The 21,859-nt window shown below is 37.6% G+C and overlaps 2 pseudogenes; one reads left to right on the forward strand and one right to left on the reverse strand.

Moving 5' to 3' along the window:
* Nucleotides 1-489: 489 nt before the first annotated feature.
* LOC101713880 (non-histone chromosomal protein HMG-17 pseudogene) lies at nucleotides 490-5,247 on the forward strand (annotated as a pseudogene).
* Nucleotides 5,248-19,839: 14,592 nt separating this feature from the next.
* LOC101718495 (serine/threonine-protein kinase VRK2 pseudogene) lies at nucleotides 19,840-21,361 on the reverse strand (annotated as a pseudogene).
* Nucleotides 21,362-21,859: the final 498 nt, after the last annotated feature.

Below are 21,859 nucleotides of genomic sequence, written 5' to 3' on the forward strand. Positions count from 1 at the left end.
CACATCAAAATGTACCCACTTGGGGGCACCCACAATGCAGCCTTTCTGCCTGTTTTCCTGCCTAGAAGCTTCAAACCCTGCAGAGCTGTAATTGAGCTGATGAGTTCTGTCTGCTCTACAGGTCTCAGACAGCCAGATCTAATATCTCTAAGAACAGCTCCCCTTTATCTCTGAGTCTGGGGAATATCTTAGTTTGTTGCCCATACAATAAACTATTATGTGCTGTGTAAAACATTAATAATTAGTACCTTTGCTACAGGCCAAATGTGCTAGATATATTATTAGGAATTAATGACCAAGAACTAAAAATGATTTGCTGATTTAAAATGATATACTTGCCCAGAAGATATTTTTGACTTATTTTATGTCAAAATAAGGGACATAATAATTCACCAGTGGAGGAAAGTATGTGCCATAAACTCAAGGTAAGTGTTTTAAATTGCCTTTGCATTGCACTCTCACCTGAAGCATGCTGTCTGACATGCATGCATGGTGTTGGTCCACAGAGCAAGGGAGGGTTCTGAGGGTGTTGTTGCTCATGTCACGTCTAGGTCAGTCATTTGGTCTTCAGCTCCACCTGATAGCAGAGATTCTTCTGAAATATAACAATGTCAAAGATGCCACTGAGAAGGGTTATTATTCTAGAACACAAGAAGAGAAAATGTGAAAAATAAAATTGTCCTGGATGTAGCTATCACAGTGCCTCTGCTAAAAAAGCATTTGAAAGTGACTATGCTTTCTACCATATAGCTCTGCCTTTCATATGACTGATTGGACCAGTGGGACCAAAATATAGATTAGAGAGCAGCTCATTGGGTGGCCTGATTAACATGGCTCTATTCAGAGAGCGATAAGCTGGACCAATAATCTCCTCGCTCATGACATCTGACTTGGGAAACATAATGAGGTGGGTAATATTAGGAACTGACCTGAAACAATGTATAAAGGGGCTGGTATTATAGAGTAGAGGCCAAGAGCAAAGTCAGGTTGTGAGGAAATCAAGCTTTGAAGATGTGACAATGAGTAAGTAGAAACTATAAGGGGAAAAAAGCTAGGGAAGAAGATAAATCCAGACTTTAGTGGGAGGAATACCAAGAAAGAAAATGAAGAGAGCAGAGACAGGAAGAGGATGAACTGTATTTCTAGTGGAGCACTTGTGAGAAGATTCACCTCTTGTTTTTAAGGGTACTTATGAGTATTATGCAGTCCCAGTTTTGGTTCTAGCTCTGGTCCCTGCTCATTGACTGCTGTGAGATCCTAGTTTCTATCCTAAGTCTTATATAAGCAGCCATTATTTGTGGAAAGTTGAGTAACTATGTATCTGGTCCCTCCCAACCAAAGTAACTGAAGAAGTAATATAAGGAAATAATATTGCATCCTGTTTCCAGAGTCTTTTTAAGTGAATTATGGTGCCTGTCTGTAATCCCAGAACTCTGGGCGGCTGAGGCAGGAGGATCACAAGTTTGAGACCAGCCCAGGCAATTTAATGACTTAATGAGACCCTGTTTCAAAATAACAAAGAAATATAGGGCTGGGGAATGTAGTCCAGTGCAAAGGCCCTGGGTTCAATCCCCAGTACCCAAAAAGTTATGATACACATAACATACAATTTGTCACTTTAACCATTTAAATGTATAGTTCACTGGAGTTATGTACATTCACAAAGTCACACAGGTACCACCAATATCTATGTCTGTAATTTTCTCATTTTCCCAAACTGAACCTCTATACCCATTAAACAATTAACTCCTAGCTCCCTGTAGCCTTTGGTAATCACCATTTTACTTTTGGTCTCCATGATTTTACATAGTCCTTTTTGAACGAGTAATATATTGAATGGCTATGATTTATTTATACAGCAAGCCTGTAGGTGACAAAGTCACTGTCCAGAGTTTTAGGGGGACTGGAATTATACCAAATAGCCTAGAAAGTGTAGTCTAAGTACGTATTATGTGGAATCAGTCAACTTCACAAGTAATATGCACCAACAGGAAAACAAATTTGAATGGGAGGTCCATGGGAGTCTGATGTTGGCCAATGGTCTTCTGCCATGTTCTAGCAAAGGGGTTGGTATATTCAGAAGGACAATTCCTGGATGTATGAAATAAAATGATCCTTATCTATGGAGGGAAGATTTAAACCTGGGAAGCAAGGGAGCCAAAGAAACTATGGGTTAAGTTCTGCCATCTCTATGGACATATGTCTAAAGAGGATTATTACAACAATTTGACTCCTGAAGTTTGCACTTTGGAAATATCCTCCTAAGGCTCTTTGAACTGTCATACAATATATGAATGGCCAAAAGCAAATGAGGGACAACAATCTATATATTATTGCCAATGATCTTCCTGGGTCTTTCACATGGGTCCATGAGGACATGAGAGTAAACTTAAGCTTTATAGGGTGAAGGTATGGGGGATTGACTTGAATCAAGTCACAAAATTCAAATTAAGGTGTCAGTTAAGGTGAACTGGGATCTTGCAGCAAGTTTCTCTGAGCAGTGACTATGTTTGTGATAATCAGCGGTTGATACTATTTTGGCTCAGGTCAAATCAGGACCTCAGACAGCTTGTGGGAATCTGAAACATGGTCCAGATCTTGAGAAAATACATAGACCAGAACTAGATGGATTGGTAGAATCCCAGCCAAGGATCTCTATATTCAAGGCAAGGACTGACCTTTTCTGATCCAGAGCTAGTGTCAAAAGCCCAGGCTATAGACTGAATTCCTAGGACACAGCTTAGGTAGAAGATTTGTTCTTTCCGGACAAGGTTGATGAAAGGAGCACCTAACACATAGCCACGCTTAGTTTTCTTTACCAGCTGGGAGGAAGAAAGCTGGATGGCTGACCACGTTAACTTTCTGTTGCCTGGCTGATCAGGCAGGAACAGACAGTGGGACATTCAGTGTCTTCCTGTAGGATTTCGGGCAGTCCCATGGTTTTATTGATGAATTCCCTTTTTAGATCTTTCCAAGTAAGAATAGTGGATATTACCTGAGGCAGCTTGACTTCCCTCTGCTTAACTCTGCTTCTGTCGCCTTCCTTTCACAAGTGCTTGTCTCAAGGGTACTGCTTAAGAAACACCCATGCCATGGACCTCAGTTTATGTTTTGGCACTCAGTTTGTTCTTAAGAACTAAGGTTCTTATTATGCACAAGTCCCTGTTCTCCTGACCTGTCTTATGCCTAGAGATGCCCAGGGGACCTGGCTTTATGCTGACTTTGCTCTCAATATGGGTGCTATTGCTGTTTTGGTTAGGGCCATCTTGTGTATCCAGGATATTTAGCAACATTGGCTAAATTCTGGTAGTATTCTGTAACACCTAATAGCCTGTGGTGCCACCCTCAATTAAAAACCACCGTGTCAGCTTTTCTAATTAGGGACTGGGAGTACTGTGCTAAATCCAGCCTGAAGCCTTGTTGACAAAGTTGATGATGCTTAGCAACTTCCTTGGACTTGGCTTTGACCTGTACTGTCCATTAAAATGGTTGAGTGTCCATTTCTTTAGAAGATTCATCTATCATGAGGTCAGGGGAGATACAGGTGAGGGAAAGAGGGCATGAGCTAGCAATAGGTCCACTCAATAACATCATAAAATGTAACTGCTATTAATAAGAATAGTGAACAATCACTCACAGTTTGCTATGCTTCCATACCTGAATTCGCTTAATTTTCACAAGCTTATGAAATAGGCACTATCATTTTTCCATTTTATTGGTAGGGAAAAATGAGGCACAGCACAATTAAGTTACTTTCCTAAGGTCGCATAGCTGGTAAATGACCTAATTGAATTAGGAAGCTAATTCCAGTCACTTCTCACCTCACATTGTTTCTTACCAATGTTAAGTTGAACCTTAACTATGTCAATAGCATCACAAAAGGCCATAATGACTATATTATGATAGATTAGTTGATGAAACTGAAAGAAAATTTGTTAAATTTCATTTTGGAGCAGTGTGAAGAAGAAGAGGCAAGAACCTCCTGGACCTGTTAAAGCTGGGTGTCACTGCATCCCCACATCCAGTGCCCGTGTCCTGCTACCATTGCCACCACACCCAAGAGAAAGGTGGAAGATCGAGATGCTAAAGGAGACAAAGCCAAGTTGAAGAACAAACCACAGATACCATATATAAGATTGTTTGCTAAACCCGATCCTTCAAAGCAGAGTCCCTACTAAGCAGGCCCCTACAAAGAAGGCAGAGAAGGTTCCCAAAGGGAAAAAAGGAAAGGCTGATGTAGGCAAGGATGGGATAATCCTGCAGCAAATGGAGAGGCCAGAACAGACCAGGCACAGAAAACAGAAGGTACTGGAGATGCCAAGTGAAGAATGTACATTTTTGCTAACTGCATGCTTCTGGTGACTGTACAGTTTGAAATACTATTTTTATCAAGTTTTATAAAAAGGCAGAATTTTGTTTTACATTTTTAAAAGCTATTCTGTTATACACAGAACAGTTTATTTATTTTTGTTGTTTTTTTTGTTTTTAGTGGGGAGGAGCTGTTCAACGTGAGGAAATTTCCTCTTGGCTCCCAGGAGGAGGGATTTCCTGCTGTTGCCACATGTGGCCACCTTGGCACAAATGCCTCGTGGTATGGGAAAACAAATTCATTTTTATGTCCTCCTCTCCTTCTTTGCCATCAACGTAAACTTAACTGCCTTAAACCAAGAGATGTATTAGGATCTGATCCCCAAAACTTGGTGTTACCAGAATGTCAGGTAAATTGGACTTGCCAGTGATATTGAGATGGTGTCCCACAAGAGCAATGGTTCCTTTTTTTGTGGATCTTCAGACTGATAATTCTGCCATGTTGATTTCACAGTGGACCCTTGAGTTATGACTGGCCTGACATACGAACAACTTGGGTTATGACCGGAACTTTAGTTTTAACTTACAACCAAAGTCTGCTGGCTGCTTGTGCTTCTAGAGGGTCTCAGATACAGATTTAACCCTTAAAGAGAAGGAACATTACAACATCCTTCCCTGTGTGGAGTTAACTGAGAAATCCTGGGCCAATGTCTCTCTAAGGACACTAAGATCTGCCTGTATACAGGAGAGAGACTTTGAAGGCTGGGTAGAGGAGATCGAGCCTTCAGTTGACCAACTTGAGTTACAACCAGCCCTCTTGAGTGAATTGAGTTCGTAAATCAAGGGTCCACTGCATTTCACAAAAGTCAGGGTTGGTTTGTGAAAAATTGTTAAACAATGTGCTAAATGTGAAGTGCCGACCCTCATTCTAAACTTTCCCTGTTAAGAGCATCAAATGAAGTCTTCATTGGATTTTATAGTGGCTTTCTAATTTTTTGGTAGTCCATACAACAAAGGAGTTTGAAAGTTGTTATATGAGTACTCCCAGAGTCTTTCCTGGAAGCTACCATTGCCCTGATTCCAAAACCATACAAGGATCCAACCAAAATAGAGAACTATAGACCAATCTCTGTAACAAATATAGATAAAAAAACTCAACAAGATACTGCCAAACAGAATGCAACTAATCTTCAAAAGTGTCTTATATCATGACCAAATAGGCTTCATCCCAGGGATGTAAGAATGGCTTAACATACACAAATCAATAAATGTCACATAAATGTAAAAACATAAATATAAACAATAAATATTGCACGAATCAAAGCAAGGATCAAAATCACATGATCATCTCAATAGATGGAGAAAAAGCCTTTGACAGAATCCAAAATCCTTTCATGATGAAAACACTGAAGAAAATAGGTGTAGAAGGACCTTATCTAAAACTGATAAAAGCCATTCATGACAAACCTACTGCCAACATCATATTAAAGATGTCCACCATCACCACTCATGTTCAACATAGTACTTGAAACATTAGTAAGAGCAATTAGGCAAGAATAAGAAATAAAAGGGATATATATGTATATACAAGGAAGAAGTCACATCATTAGTTGGAGATGGCATGATTCTCTACATAGATGACCCCAAAAATCCACCAAAAGATTCTTAGAATTAATAACCAAATTCAGTAATGTAGCAGGATACAAAATGAACACAAAAATCAATAGCATTTCTGTAAACTAATAGTGAACCCACTGAGAAAGATGTTAGAAAAAACTACTCACAATAACCCCAAGAAAAATTACTTAGGTATTAACCTAAGGAAATGAAAGATCTCTACAACAAAAACCATAGTATTCTGAAAAAGAAAATAAAGAAGGGCATTAGAAGATGGAAAGATGACCCCTATTCCTGAATAGGCTGAATCAATATAGCCAAAATGGCCATACTTCCAAAATTGATATACAGATTTAATGTAATCCCAATCAAAATGCCAATAGCATTTTTCACACAACTAGAGAAAACATTCCTAAAATTCATATGGAGCCAGAAGAACCCAGAACAGCAAAGGCAATCCTGGCTAACAAGAGAAAAGCAAGAGTCATTATCCCAGACTTGAAATTATATTACAAAGCTACAGTGATAAAAACAGCATGGTACTGGCACAAAAACAGACATGAGACTAAGTGGAACAGAATAGAGGATGCAAAAACAATCTCAAGCACATTCAATTTTTTGATCTTTGACAAAGAAACCAAAAACATACACTGGAGGAAAGACAGCCTGTTTAATAAATCGTGTTGAGAAAATTGGATATTCACATACAGAAGATTGTATTTAGACACATATATCTCACCATGTATTAAATTAAAGGAAAAATGGATCAAAGAACTGAATGTTACAACACTTAACCTGCTAGAAGATTAAATAGGAAAAATTCTTGAAGTCATAGGCATAGGCAAGGGCTTTCTGACTTTCCCATTGTACAGGAAATAGTGCTGAGAATCAACAAATGGGGCCATATCAAATAAAAAGTTTCTGTACAGCAACAGAAACAACCAATGGAGTGAAAAGAAAACTCATAGAATGGGAAAACATTTTGTCAGGTAGTGCTCAGACAGAGGACTAATATCTAGAATACATAAAGAATGAAAAAAAAATAGACCCCTTAAAATAAAAATGGGTAAGTGAAGTGAATAGGCATTTCACAGAAGTATAAATTGTTAATAAATACATGAAAAAATGCTTGACGTCTTTGACCATTAGAGAAATGAAAGTTAAAACAATACTGAGATTCCATCTTACCCTCAAAAGAATGGCCATCAACAAGAAATCAAACAATAACAAATGCTAGAAAGGCTGCAGGGAAAAAGGAATCCTTTTACACTTTTGGTGAAAATGTAACATAGTATAACCACTATGGAGACTCCTCTAAAAACTTAAACTAGAAATTCCTTTTGACCCAGAGATTCCCATTCTAGGTAACTTCTTGAAAGAGTTAAAGACATCATATCACAGTGATACATGCATACCCAAATTTATAGCAGCACAATTCATAATAGCTAAATCTTGGAAGCAGCCAATATGTCCATCAACAGATGAATGGATAAAGAAAATGTGGTATTTACACACAATGGAGTACTACTCTGCCTTAAAGAGAAACTTGAGTCATTTGTAGGAAAATGGATACACCTCAAGACTGTAATGTTAAGTGAAACAAATCAGGCACACAAGCTTAAATATCACATGGTTTCTCTTCTATAAGAAATCCAAATTATAAATAAAGAGCAAAATAAAAGATAGATAATGGGAAGAAGGGAGATAGGACTTTCTCAAATGGGAAGGGGATAGAAAGATGGGTGGAGGGAGGAGGAAGAGCAGGGAAAGGGGATGAAAAAAGGAATTAAGTTGTGTTCTGTGCATGTTACCAATTCCGCACAAGAAATACAAACATTATTTACTGCTAACATGTATTGATAAAAAATAAGGTAAATATAAATGTAAATAAAAAGAAATTTCATTATCCATAAAAATCATATTAAGATCTCATCTGTGTATCTAAATCTTATGTTATCAAACCTTTCCAGTAGTGAATTCGTTGTGTGAGATTCTGATCCTTGCCCTCCATGTGGCCAGGTGGTCAGCAGCCACTGCTATTTGTCCCATGGGATGCGTAAGTACTGTACCATTTCTACATGTGCTTTGATGTAAAGTAGGATGGGAAAACCTAGCAAATTATTTCTAGTTTCCTGTTCTTGCCTTCTTAGTTAACTACTTACTAATACTAAATATACTGGATAACATTGTGGCTTAAAGAACCTTTAAAGTTTTAAAAAATTATCTTTGTTTAGATTGTTTGAAGTTTAATTTTCTGACATCAGATCTCATCCAGGCTGGGAAGAAGATGAAAGTCAGAGTCTGGGAGACACGAGGAGTGGGAAACCAGTAGAATAGGGGCTTACATCAGAAGAGTCTCATTCAGTGAGATTAAAAAGTACTGTACACTGAAATCAGAAGCAAACTTAAATATGGTGCTGTTAAAAAGGTGAGCTTCAAGGAAATGACTCATAGAATACACAGACAGGATTTCACTGAAAGCCAAGAAATATGTTTCATGGTATCTAAGAGCTTAAAATAAAGTGATCCATCAATCTGAGACCTATACATAGACTCATAAATATTTTCTTGCATTTATAAAGGTCTCAAGCATTTCTCCTAGAAGCAAGCTTGTGATAGTATTCTGATTAGTTCAAACAGTGCTTTGCAAACTTTGGTGCACATTAAAATCTCCCGAGGAGATTCTAAAATAATATTCAGGTTCCATGTTATATCGATTAAATCAGGATCTCTGGAGTTGAGATAAAGGCATTAGTATTTGAAATTTTTCTCAAGTAATTCTAATTTGGGGAACTAGTGGTTTAGGACAATGTTCCTCAAAAGTTAGTTGCATTAGAATCACCTGGTGGGCTTGTTAAATCATGCATTGCTGGGCTCTACCCAGTTTCTGATTCAGTAAGCTGAGGTATGTGTGGGAGGTGGGCTGAAAATTTGCATTTCTAGTGATTTCCCAGCCCATGCTTGCACAACTCATCCAGGAAATCAAACCTTGAGAACCACTTATGTGCAGAATTATTTACATATTTATTAATGCCATTTGAAGTCGTGAAAGTCATAAATTTTTGCCAGGCAGCCTAAGTAGATGCAACATCCTTGGAAAGGAATCTAACCACGGTTGTGAACTCATTGCACACACTGATTTTCTGGCAGGGCTACATTCAGGCCCATCTGTTAGGCTGGCAGCATGCCCAAAAAGGATATGCTCTGCCAATTTCAGCAGGGCATAGGTGATAACCAAACATGGTTTTAGAAGGGTGGCTTTCATCGCACAGCAAGCACCATTTCTTGGGCCAGGCAATTCTGATGTTTGCAAACAGCTTCAGTCTGAGACCACATGCTTCCTTACATCTGTAGATACTTAAGGACATGATTAAAAAATAAATAATCAACAAATGGTTGATTATATTTCTCCTTCAATTTGTCATAGTGTTGTAATTTGATATGTAGAGAAGCACTCTCTCTTCCGTGAGCTGGAAGCCATTCTAAAGGGCTATACACGTGGAATGCTTTGGAAGCTTCAAGATTTGGGTCAGCTGCATTTGTTCCTTTGAATGTGTTGTTAGATTTTATTTTATTTTTTGCTTTCTTTTCCCTTACTCAGGCTTTTTCTCTGTCTCTGTTTTCTCTTTATCACCAGTAATCTGAAGTCTTCTCTGATTTGTCTTTAAAACTATGGTTATATTAGTTTTCAGGGCAGTTTTAGGTTCATAGCAAAATGTAGGAGAAGATACAGAGATTTTCCACATATCGCTTGTCCCACATTTGCATAGCCTCCTCTGCTATCATCAGAACCCATCACAGTGGTATATATGCTGCAACAGATAAGTCTGCACTGATACAATAAATACACCTATTGTTTACTTTAGGGTACACTTTGGCATTATCGTATGAGTTTGGACAAATGTATAATAACATATGCTTACTATTATGGTATCATCATACACAGTAGTTTCACTACCCTAAAAAATCACCCCTCCTTCCCTATCCTTTACAACCACTGATCTTTCTGCTGTCTCCAAGGTTTTATTTATTTATTTTTGTACCGGGGATCGAACTCGGGACCTTGCACCTGCAAGGCAGGCAGCAGAACCACTGAGCTAAATTCCCAGCTGTCTCCAAGGTTTTACATTTTCCATAATACCATATAGTTGAAATCATATAGTACGTAGCCTTTTCAGGTGGCTTTCACTTATTTATAATGCACTTAAGTTTCCTTCAAATCTTTTCATGCCATGGTAGCTCATTTCTTTTTAGCATTGAGTAATATTCCATTGTTTGGATGTACCTGGTGGGACCACAGTTTATGGATCCATTCATCTACTGAAAGATGTCTTGTTTGTTTGTTTTTGGTGCCTGGGATCAAACTCAAGACCTTGTGCTTGCCAGGCAGGCTCAGTGCCAGGGATGTCTTGTTTGTTTCTAAGTTTAGCAATAAAGGTGTTATAAACACCCATGTGCAGAGGTTTGTGAGGGCACACATTTTCAGTGGCTTTGCGTAAATACCAAGGAGCGTGATTGCTGGATTGTGTAGTTTTGTAAGTTCTCTCCAACTATCTTCCAAAGCGGCTGTCCCATTTTGCATTCCTACCAGCCATGGATGAGAGGTCCTGTTGCTCCATAACCTCACCAGCATTTTGTGTTTTGTTGTTTGTGTTCTGCATTTCTAATAGGTGTATAGTGGTTACCTCATTGTTGTCCTAATTTACATTTTTTTGATGACATATAATATGGAGTATCTTTTCATGTGCTTATCCAGAAAATGGAACATCATTCAGCACATTCATGTTCATGTCACTGACTGGCATCTTTCAAGTTTCTTATGTGATGAGCTGGAACATAGAAGTCTCGTTTGACTTTTGAAATGCAAAAGACCCAAAGATTACACAAAAAGACTCTTAGAATTGACAAATTTAGCAAAGTAGTAGGATATAAAAATCAACATTAAAAAATTCATAGCTTTTTTATATACCAATAAGAGACTAGCTGAGAAAAGAAATAGGGAAAATGATTCCATTTACAATAGCCTAAAAAAATAACCTTAGGGATCAATCTAACCAAAGAGGTGAAAGACCTCTATAAATAATAAAAATTTCAGAACACTGAAGAAAGAAGTTGAAAAAGACACTGGAAGATGGGAAGACCTTCCATATTCATGAACTGGTAAAATTAATATTGTTAAAATGGTTATCTACCAAATGCAATTAACATCCAAATACCAATGACATTCTTCACAGAACTAGAAAAAAAATCCTAAAATTCATATGGAAACACAAAAGACCCAGAATAGAAAAAATAATACTAAACAAGAGCAAGGCTAGAATATTACAAGAGCAAATTTCACATCGTATTACAAAGCCATAGAAACAAAACTAGCTTGGTATTGGGACAAAAATAGATATATAGACCAATGGAACAGATTAGAGGACACAGAAACCCACACAACTGCAGACACCTGATTCTGGACAAAGGGGCCAAAAAAAATGCACACTAGAAAAAGACAGCTTCTCTAACAAATGGTACAGGGAAAACTGGATGTGTCCTTGTAGAAGGTGGAAACTAGGTCTTGCTTGCCCTGTACAAAAATCAATTCAAGATGGATTCAAGATCTAGGAAGAAGATCTGAGACTTTGAAATTACTAAAAGAAAATGCAGGGGAAACAATCGGAAAAAGTTTTGAAGTTAAATTTTAAAACTTTTTATAATTAAATGCTTTTATTACTACAAATTATTTATCATGAGCAGTTTTTTAAAATGTCAGAATTGCAGCTATACAAAGCAGGATTTGGGGAATTAACCTATGGACTCATGTATCATGTACCATGTCCTTTCATAAAACATGAGTGCTGCACACAGCTTAGAAAAGGCAAAGGGCTTGGGAAGGAAATCTTTTCAAAAGTTGGGAATCATCTATGCAGATGAGTTTCATGTGCAGGAATCAAGATAAGAGAAGAGTACTGTAGTATAGGTAACCTTTTCATATACTTCCCAGTTGGGATATTATGCAGTTCATAGATTAAATTACTATACCATTGCAATTTGGGGTAACATTCCCTTAGAACAATTTTTAATTACAGTTGCCTTTCTGCATCCTTGGGTTCAACACAGAGAATTCAACCAACTCAAGATTGAAAATATTTGGAAAAACCTTGCATCTATCCTGAACATTTTCATACTTTTTCTTGTTCTTATTCCTTAAATGATACAGTATAGCAACTACTTACATAACATTTATATTGTGTTAGGTATTACAAATCATCCAAAGATTATTTAAAGTACATAGAAGAGGGCTGAGGAGGTAGGTCACTGGTAGAGTAAGCTTCCCTAGCATGTGCAAGGTTCTCAGTTCGATCCTAGCACACACACACCCACTCCTCCCAAAAGGTAAAAGTATATGGGAGGATGTGGTTAGGTTATATGTAAAAAACTATGTCATTTATACAAGAGATTTAGTTGTCCTTGGATTCTGATATTTGTAAGGAATTTTGGAACCAATTCTTCATGGATACCAACAGATGACTATACATAAATAAATCTACCTTCACATAGGAAAAAAAAGCAATTTCACCAAATATCTAAACCATCAACTTAAAATTCTAAATTTTATGTAGAATTCAAGTAAAACTTTAGAAGTTTCAAAAGGTGGAAGTTATTTGATAGTGAAGTTGCAATGTCTGAAAGCTAATGAATGGCTTTAAAAATGGTTTTATTGGGGTATGATGGACATATAATAAATGATACATCTTTAGTATGTAATCTGATAGGTTGTTTTTATTTTTTGCATCCTTTGGAGGGTTTTTGGTACCAGGGATCAAACTCAGGACCTTGCTCTTGTGAGGCAGGTGGCAGAAACACTGAGCTAAATCCCCTGCCCTTGACCGATAGGTTTTGACATAAGTATATACCTGAATCCATCAGCACAAGCAAGACATCTATAATTCCCAAAAAATTTTTCTTTCTTTTTAAATTTTCCTTAGGGTGTGTGTGTGTGTGTGTGTGTGTGTGTGTGTGTGTGTGTGTGTGTGTGTGTGTTGCTGGGGATTGAACCTAGAGGCTCATGCATGCTTGACTAGGGCTTTAACCCTAGTTGGCTTTTTAATCTCTAATTTCAAACAGTCTTCAGGTAAAGTGTGTTTTAGGCTTGGAGTAAGACAACATAGATCTCAGGAAGTAGAATGCTGATCATGAAGAAGTGTAAATAGGACTCTGTGGCAGCCAGGGAACTAACAGACAATCACCTTTACTTACAATTTCAGACTCCGTATCAGCTCTTTGAGTTGTAAACAGAGGAAATGTTTCCTGATCAATTTATGGAAAAGAGAAATTTGCTGGAAGGTTAGGAACTAGCTCATGGAAACAAATAAAAAATGTGATCAACCCAGGCTCCATTGGGCAATATTAGAGACTGAGGCAAAATGAAAAAATCAGTAATGTTGACCTTGTCTTTGAAGTTGTGGTATTTGGTTCATCATGGATTTTTGCATTATTTGTTATTTTTTAAAGTATTGTATTAAAATATTATTAACTCAATTACTGAGTTTTTTGGAGCCCTCTTAAACTTTGCATTCCAAGTGAATGTCTTATTTGTCTCAATCCCTCACTCTGGTCCTGGTCTTGGCTCTGCTGGATAAAACCTGGGGCAGCTCTGTGCTCTAAGTAGGAGGAAATAGTATATACTCTCCTTGGGATATGTGAGTTTTAATCAGCTCTCACTGCTTTGAATTTCATTGCTCAAGATTCAGATTTCAGGAGGCCAGGTGCCGGTTGGCCTGGTTTGGGTCCCAGGCCCTGCTCTGCTCTTGCTGATCCATAAAAGTGGGGTCATCTTGCTTTGATAGTTTTACCAGAACTGCTGTTTTCTAAAGCAGATGGAGAAGATGCTTATTAGGTGGAAATGGCAGATGTCAATTACAGGTTACAGAAAAGAAAAATAAAAGAGGTGTAATTTATCCATCAAAATCCAATCTTTGCCTTAAGTCAATGAGAAAATGTCTGAAGAAAGTCTATTATGCCTATTATTTGCCTTCCTTTTGGTGTTCACATGTTGATCACTTGCTCCTTCTTCGATGAGCTTTCTGTGTGTCAAGGAGGTAGAGTTCTCCTGCTATGGCTTCCCTTGCTCAGTGCCCTCCCTGGCTCCTCGCCCTCTGTCCTCTCTTTAAATGTCCATTCTCTGCTTTTCATCCTTGGCCCTGTTCCCTTTTCATTGCACTCCTCTCTGAAAAGTCTCATTCATATATCTAGCTTCTTCTCTACCTTATTAATATATATTAATAAGGTAAGAGCACAGACATTTTTCCTGAGTGTGTGACTCATGTACTCTCAACCTCTCTCTCTCTCTCTCTCTCTCTCTCTCTCTCTCTCTCAACAGGGTCTCACTATGTAGCCCAGGCTGGCCTTGAGCTCACTATGTAGCCCAGGCTGGCCTCGGACTCTCTGCCTCGGTCTCCTAGTGCTAGGATTATAGGTATGCCCCACCACACCAGGCTTTTAAAATTTTTTAAAAATTTGTGTTTACCAATGGTCCCAGCATGTATTCAGTGAGTCTACAATATTGGAGTCATTGTAGATTTCCTCACTATCTCTAATTAATTCTCATATATGTAATTTTCCTTCATGAACATGGTTTCCTCATTTTTCTTAGTCCAAGTACCTGTCATCACTTGTCTGAATAATATCCAGTAGTGGGACAAAGGGATGGGGAAAAGTTGATCAATGGATACTAAGTTACAATTAGAGGCAAGAAATTCTAGTATACTATTGTGCAGTAAGTTGACTATAGATAACAACTATATACTGTACATTTTCAAAAGCCAGAAAGATTTTGAGTGTTTTCACCATAAAGAAATGATAAATATTTCAGGATAGATATTCTGAGCCTGATTTAAACATTACACAATATATATGAGGTATGACAAAAATATGGTGAATATTAAAATTAGAAATAATTTATTGCACACATTGCTATTAATTCCTTTCAAAATACTTTCCCTTGCTTCACACACACTTATCCCAATGTTCTTGCCACTTTTCTGAAGCTGTTCTGGATGTCCTCTTTTGTGTCTTTTCATCGCTGCCTTGATGTCCTAAATCAATTCAATAGCTTACCTTTCATGGTCAGTTTGACTTTTGGGTAGAGCCTGAAGTCACATAGTGCTAGATCTGGTGAATTAGGTGGATGAGGACACACAGTAATGTTTTTAAGTACTTTCCTTTTCCTTAGGTTATAGTCAGCAGCAACATTCACTGCATTTTTGATCATACTTTAAAAGGTTATCACAAAAGAGGACTTCCAGAACTGCTTCAGAAGTGGCAAGATTGATGAGATAAGTGTGTTTGAAACAAGGGAGAATATTTTGAGAGGGACTACTGGCAATGTGTCTTTTGCTTTAATCATTTTTCCCTAATTTAAACACTCATAATATGTATATGTATATATATATAAAATATATATATATATATATATATATTTTTGGTACTGGGGATCGAACTTGGGTCCTTCTGCTTGCGAGGAAGGCGGTGGAACCACTGAGCTAAATCCCCGGCCCCCATAGTATATATTTTGATCACCTGTTTACATGCATCAAACATTACATGACACTTCATTAATATGTACTGTTTTTGTTTTTGTATATCAGCTTAAAGATCAATTTAATTTAAATAAAAAAGAAAAACAACAAAAGTGCAGTTAACAAAAGAAAAAAGGATAAATTGGACTTCATCAAGATGAAAAACTTTTGTGTTTCTAAAGGCACTATCAGAAAGTGAAAAGTCGACCCACAGAATGAAAGAACATATTTCAAAATCATACATAAAATAAGAGTCTAGAACATATAAAAATTTTTTGCAATTGAAGAGTGAAAAGGCAACTAGCTTAATTGAAAAAAAGCAAAAGATTTGAATAGACATTTCTACAAAGAAGATAAACAGATAGCCAATAAGCACATGAAAAGATGTTCACATCATTAGCTGTTAGGAAAGTGTAAATCAAAACCACAGTGAAATAGGATTTCTTGCTATGGTTTGGACAGTATACCTCAAATAGATAGTTGAAGTCCTAACCTCTGTAACTGTGAATCTGACCTTATCTGGACACAGTCTTTGAAGAAGTAATCAAGTCAAGATGAGATCACAGTGAATTAGTATGGCCCTAATTTAATATGATTAGAGGAGAAACACAGAGACATAGGGGAGAACACCATGTGGTGACAGAATCAGAGATTGGAGTAAAGCTTTCAGAAGTCAAAGGATGGTGAGGATTATTATTATTTTTTTAAGTTCTTTTATTGGTACATTTTAGGTATACAATTTGTTTACATTTATCATTGGGTGTTTGTACCTGTACCTGTTATATCTTGGTTCTTATTTTTTTCCCCATTACCTGTGTGCCCTTCACCCTCTCCACCCTTCCCTATTTAAACATCATTTCCATTTTTTTTCTTTTTTCATAGTTTTTCCTTTCCCTCTTTTTCTTTCCCCTTCCCCTCCCTTCACCCCTTCGTCTTTGGACCTTTTTTCCTATTTAAAATTATCAATTATTCATTTTAATGATTTTAACCCTTGTTTACACTATCACTTTCTCACACTAGAGAAACTATTCGATATTTACATGTGTGTCCTATTTATTTCACTTAAGAATGTGGCCTCGATATGCATCCATTTAGCTATAAATGACTCTAGTTTTTCATTCTTTATGGCTGAGTAGTACTCCATTTTATAAAAAAACCACATTTTCTTTATCCAGTTTCTAGTTGATGGGCACTTGGGCTGCTTCCAAGCTTTAGCTATTACAAACTGTGCTGCTATGAACATGGGTGCACATATATCGCTGTGGTATGATTCTTTTAATTCTTTGTGGAAGATCCCCAGCAGGGGAATAGCTGGGTCAAATGAGACCTCTAGTCCTAGTTCTTTGAGGTATCTCCATACTGATTTCCACAGTGGTTGCACCAGTCTGCACTTCCACCAGCAATGGAGAAGGGTTCCTTTCTCCCCACACCCCCGCCAGCATTTGTTATTGGTTGATTTCTTGATAGCAGCCATTCTTTGTGGGGTGAGGTGGAATCCCAGTGTTGTTTTCAACTGCATCTCTTGAATGACCAGTGATGTTGAACATTTTTTCATATATTTGTTTGTTGCTTTTACTTCTTTGTCTGAGAAATGTCTGTTCATTTCGGATGCCCATTTTTGAATTGAGTCTTTGAATTTGGGGGGGTTCTAATTTTTTTCAATTCTTTATATATTCTAGATAGCAGTCCTTTGTCTGAGGTACAGCTGCTAAAATTTTTTTTCCATATTGTAGGTTGTCTGTTAGCTCTGTTGGTGGTTTCTTTTGCAGTGCAGAAGCTCTTCAGGGGAAGGGCAGCTGGAACCTGCAGTACAACCCTGCAGAGTTCAACCCTACAAGAGGACAGAGAGCTCAACTTGGGACTTGGTGAGGATTACTGATGACACAAGGAACTAACAGAAAGCCATGGAACAGGTTTACCCTAGAGACTTCAGGAGCACTGTCCTGCTGATATCTTGACTTCAGTCTTTTAGCCCCAGAACTGTGGAGAGTAAATTCCTGTTGTTTTAAGCCACATAAAGTTGTTACAGTGGCCCTAGGAAGTTACTACATCATTTCTTATCCACTATGAAGTGTGATCACAATATATGGTGAACATGTAACTTAAAAAATTGATTACAGTATAAGACACATTGCCATTAATTGCCTTTAAATATTCTCCCTCACTTTGAACATATGCATCCCATTTTTCTTACTACTTACAGAAGCAGTTCTGGAAGCACTCTTTTGTGAGTCTTTACAAGGTATGATAAAAAAATGTGGTAAATGTTGCTGCTGAGCATCATCTGAGGGAAAGCAGGCTTGTAAAAACATTGTGGTGTGTCCTCGCCCACCTTATTCCTTGTATCTGGCACCATATGACTTCTGGTTTTTCCTCATAGTCAAGATGACCATGAAATGTAAATGTTTTGAATGAATCCAGGACATTGAATAGCACAAGTGAAGATACAAAAGAGGACTTCCAGGACTTCTCAAGAAAATTCCAAGAGTAATAGGACAAGCCTGATCAATGTAAGTTGGAATATTTTGAGGGGGATTAATAGCAATGTGTCTTTTGCTGTAACAAATTTACAAAAATTTAAACATTCACTGTAGTTTTCAATCATACCACATACAATGCCTATAAAACAAAAAGATAGATAATAATAAATGAACAAATGCTTGTGACTATACAAAGAAATTAGACCTCTAATTCATAGCTGATGGAAACATAAAATGGTACAGCCACTTTGGAGAACAGTTTGACAATTCCTCAAGAATAAATATAGAATTATCATATCACCCAGAAATTCTAACTATATCCAAGAGAGATGAAAATGCATGTCTACACAAAAACTTGAACACAGATGTTTAAACAGCTTTGTTAATAATATCTATAATGTGGGAACAATGTGGATGTCTATTTCAGGTGCAATGCTAATCGAAATATGGTGTATCTATACAATGGAATATTATTTGGCAATAAGAAGGAGAGAAGTACTGATCTGTGCTACAGCATGAATGAACCTTGAAAATAGTATGCTGAATGAAAGAACATAGTCAAAAATATTATATACTGTGTGAGTCTTTTAATATAAAATGTCCAGCACAGCAAATCTGTGGGGGAAGAAAGTAAATTAGAGGTTGCTTAGGGCTGGGGGTGGAGGGCAGGGAGGTAAGTGCTAATGGCTGTGAGATTATATGAGGGTAGTGAAAATGTTCTAAAAATTAGTGATGATGGTTGTACAACTCTGAATATACTAAGAACCACTGAAATGTACACTTTAAGTGGGTGAATTTTATCCCTATAAAGCTTCTAAAAAATAAGAGTCCATTTTTCGGTAGGTGCTTCTCATTTTAGCTCTGGTGAACTCACTCTACTATTTTTCACCTCTGAGATTTTGTACATGCTGCACCTGGAATATTCTTCCCAACTTTGTCTACCTGGATAAGTCCCATTTATTCTTCAAAACATCCCTTGCCTATCACCTATTTCTTGGTGGCTTCTGTCCTCTGGGAAAAGCACACACTTCTCTGTGCATCCTTTTTATTTGGGACTTGTGTAAACAGTGGCACATTTCTCGCTATACTTTGTTTTCTTTTTACTTCAGTCACCCCTGTAGATTGTGTTTCTCCTTGAAGACAAGGATCATATCTTACTACCTTTAAATCCATTGCCCAGCACATAGCAAGCACTTGGTAAGTACTTGCTAAGTGAATTGAACAATTTGAAGCGTATGAAACAAAGCTCAGGAGTAAACAGTAAAAGAAAGGATTATATAAAGTTCTGGTCATGAATAGCATTTTCTAATTAGACTGAGAATGGTGTAACAACATGGCATTTGGAACATCTAGGGTTATGAAAGTTCTCAAATCTATTTTTCTGTACTTTAGCTATACTTCCAAATGCCAACTAGATTGTGGCTTTCATCCCTCCTTCCCTCCTGCTTTGTATCTCCTGTCCCTTCCTTCTTTTTTCTTTCTACATCAAAATACACAAAGTTGTTTCTATTTAAAAATTTTAACTTTGCATTTTGAAATAATTTTAGGCTTATAAAAATGATGATAAAGATCAAATAATTCTTGTGTGTTTTTCACTCAGCTGTCCAAATGTTAACATCTTACAATGACCAAAACTAAGAAATATTCATACAATATTCATACTAGTAACTAACCTATTGACCTTACTAAAGTTTGACTTGTCGCATTAATGTTTTTTTCTGGTCTAGAATCATATACTGGACCAGAGTCATGCCTTCTTGAAAACTCCTGCAATTTGAATCAGTTTCTCAGTCTTTCACGACCTTGACACTTTCATGGAATGAAGGACAATTTTTTTTGAATTATCAAAAGGATTTTATTTGATATTTTCAAAGAAAATATAAAGCAAGACATATCAGTATCAAAAGCAAAACTATGATGAGGCCATAATAATTTGCGTCTGCCTTTGTCTCTTCACTAAGAGTAAATTGGGAAATTGTAGGCCAAAATCTTGCAGAACTTTGTAAGTCTGTGACTTCCATACCAATTGTGGAAGTGTTCGTGTGCCAAAGTGGGGACTGTGACTTGTTGATAGTATCTGTCAAATCTTGACAGGGTTCACAAAATGAATTTTGGAGGTATGTATAGCTAGATTTTCCTAGGAAACTGTTTACTTCATTCAGAAGTTCTGAAGACTCATGGTATTTTTGTCATCTTCTTGTGCTTTCCTGAGCTAATTCATTGTTCATCAACCCAATCAGCTTGTCTTCTTTTTGTCCTTTTCTCCAGGTTGCAAAGGACTCAGCACTTCTCTCAGTGTGGACTTTTTCTTTTAACTTATTTTGTATCTGATCAACTTGTCTTGTTGCAGCCTTTCTTGAATCAACTTTTTGATTGGTTGGAGTACAAACATTTACACTCTGTCCATTAATGGAAAATTCCAGTGGTCCTAAAGATATTCCACTTGGGTTTAGATTTTTCTTCAGCCTTTGATAGTTTGGCTTTTCATCATAAGCTAAACTATGAACACATGACAAAAACTGGGCTGTTTCACAGCAACTGCTTCCAGACCGAGTCCACTTAAGCACTGACTCAGGAAGCTCATCCAACAGGTTTGGTTTAGCAGTCTGGACAGCCACAGGGTCCTTCAGGTTCTGTTCCCAAGGAAATTTCCCACATAACCACCACAACATGCAGTAGCCAAGGATTTCCAAGTCACTTCTTCAGGACAGGGCTACTCCCTTGTGAGCATCCAAGCTAGTAAACTCTATTGTCCCATTATGGCCTTTTCTAGGATTTTCCTGATACTGTTTGTGGTTCCCATTGGGACAATATCTGTAGGAAAGTCCATAATCTGCAAGATAAACCTGATCTGGATTTTTATAACCTAAAAGTAGATTTGCTGCTTTTGTATCACCATGAACATATTCATTTTCATGTATATATTCTAGTACATCTAGCATTCGGAGACCTAGTTGTAGGACAGTTGACTTTTTAAAAGTTCCATGCTGGTCTGAGATCTTCTGTAAATCTATTCCTAATCTTTCCATTACCATAAACCTTTAAGTTCTTCCCTTGAATTCAGTCATACCAGATCCATACAACAGACGAATTCCTAAATAATCAAGTTGTTTGAGTTCTATCCACTTTTTGATACAGTCTTTTTTTGCAGCTCTCTGGTAAAATTTAAGTTCTGAAAATAATGGGCCGTTTTCTTGATATTCCACTTTTATTACATGTCTTGCATCTCTGTCTTGTTTATTTGTGGGGAAAGCTAAATATATCAATCCAAATCCTCCAGAGCCAATCATCTTGCCCAGTACCCATCGTTTTCTTTCAGAATCATCTAGAACTTTCTCTTCTGGAAGTGGAACAGGAAGTTTGTAGTTCTCATTTCTCCTCAGTGGCATCACTTCCGGCCTCAGGGTAGCCGCCATCCGCCTCGACCTCCAGTCCCGTGAGAAGAAGGCGGTCCTTGCTGGACAGCTGCGAAACTGAGTGGCCCCGCCCAGGCCCCACAGCTCCGGGTCAGACGGCCCATCGGGTCAGACGGCCCATCAGGCCACGGGGCCTGAAGAGCTGAAGGACGATTGTTTTAAAGAATATTCTTTAATTTAACAATTGCATATCAGTTACTTTTTATAGCTACTGCGGCAGACCCTGGAGTCCTATAGCCTAGGATCAGATTTTGCTCCCAAGAAGTTCATTTTGACTTGGAGAGGAACAGAGCTGCATAGATTAACAGATAATTACAGTGCAGGGCAATAAATGCTTTCAGGTAAACACTGATTATGAGAGGATATTTGAAGAGGTAACTGCTCTGACATGTGGGACCAGGAAAGACTTGGGAGGGATGACATCTAAACCAAGAGAGTAAGAACAAGCAGGGGAAAGCCCACCAGAAGATGG

This window comes from Heterocephalus glaber, unplaced genomic scaffold (assembly GCF_053883595.1).
Source record: "Heterocephalus glaber isolate CG9 unplaced genomic scaffold, H.glaber_assembly_v1.0 deba00000347, whole genome shotgun sequence".
NCBI classification, from domain to species: Eukaryota; Metazoa; Chordata; class Mammalia; order Rodentia; family Bathyergidae; genus Heterocephalus; species Heterocephalus glaber.